Below are 1452 nucleotides of genomic sequence, written 5' to 3'. Positions count from 1 at the left end.
GCAGCCATCCAGCATGAACTGTTTTTCTGCCACCACGTTTTCAAGTTCATCCGCACTAAACTTGGTAAACCCCCACTTCTTGGAGACGTGGACCCTCTGGGGGCCAGGGAACTTGCAGTGGCCCCGAGGACCCCAGTCACAGGCTCTTGCTCTGTAGCTTGGTGTGGATGAACTTGATGACCTGGTCAGTGTGGACCTTGGCCACTGTGCCCTGGGGCTTTCTAAAGGTACCACACAGACTCGTCTGGAGCCTCAGCTGGGGACAGCTGGTTAGTCATGAGTGTCCACTGGAAAGAGTTGTCTCCACGGGCCCTTAGGGCAGCCTGTCCAGGCAGCCGGCTGCCTACCCTACCAAGGAGCCTGCTCGGGGAAAGGGCACGGTTGGCTCAACTGGTTACAAAGTCTTGTTTGTTTTCTGTTGTCAATATATTGTCATCTCATTTGGTTGAGTTTCCTCATCTCAAATGACTTGGTTATAAAGACCTGTGTATTTTCATTAGTAATTTTGCGTAGCTCGTTTTAAGATAGAGACTTCCACAGATATGAATATATAATTTTATAAATGGGTCTCTCTTGAAGATGTGCTGAGAAAAAATGAACTGATACAATGTTTTTATACTCTTAATAAGACATCAGAATTACATGGTATCTTCAAAAGTAGCATGAAACAATTTTCAATAGCGATTACTAGGCATGCTCTTTCACCAAGATTATAGAAGCAGTTTTGCTAGGAAGCATTTGTGTAACATAACATATGCCAAAAACCATTTGTTGATTTAAAATATGATGGCTGAGTTTTTGAAGAGGAGATTTTGGTGTGCATAAAGTTACACATGCAATTGCATTTTCCCCATAATTACCTAGTCATGCTACAGACTGTCAACCATAGAACTCATTTGCTTATTTTTTTAAAGATTTGCTTTGCTTGCAAAGATTTAGTTTAATGACATATTTTTATTCCTTCCTTCTTTTTCAACAAACCAAAGAAATTTGTGACTGCATTTCTTTGCTTCACATTTTATAAGATTCTGGGCCAATAAGGTTTCTCCTTTCCACTTTATTCCTCAGAAGGGTCCCCATTTCCATCAAATATTCTCCTTAATTGAACAATCAACTTTATAAAATGCTTTGAGAAATGACTTAGAATAATAAGTCATCAACTGACAGTCAGTAGTTGTTTTATATATATAATATATACTGCATTTATAATGTTACTTATATAAATGTAAATTATAGGTGCCTACAATATAAATATATCAACATATGCTCAAAATATGAAGAAGCTATAGTAGCAATGAAAGCCTTTATCCAATAGTACTACCTTCTTATATTAAAATACGAAGAAAGTGCAATAAAATATGGGCTAATTCTGTGAAGGTATGATTTTGTAAATTAGGATATTACATTGTTCTTCAGTCTTGCTTGCTATAGGATCATTAAAAGTTGAAGACA

At 37.8% G+C, this 1452-nt stretch overlaps 1 pseudogene; it reads right to left on the bottom strand.

Annotated features, from left to right (window-relative positions):
• Positions 1-295: 295 nt before the first annotated feature.
• Positions 296-400, bottom strand: LOC133074301 (small nucleolar RNA SNORA70; annotated as a pseudogene).
• Between the last annotated feature and the right edge of the window lie 1052 nt (positions 401-1452).

The sequence above is a fragment of the Dama dama genome, chromosome 19, assembly GCF_033118175.1.
Source record: "Dama dama isolate Ldn47 chromosome 19, ASM3311817v1, whole genome shotgun sequence".
Taxonomy (NCBI): domain Eukaryota; kingdom Metazoa; phylum Chordata; class Mammalia; order Artiodactyla; family Cervidae; genus Dama; species Dama dama.
Note: the sequence above shows the minus strand (reverse complement) of the source record. Positions and strands in the feature narration are given on the sequence as shown.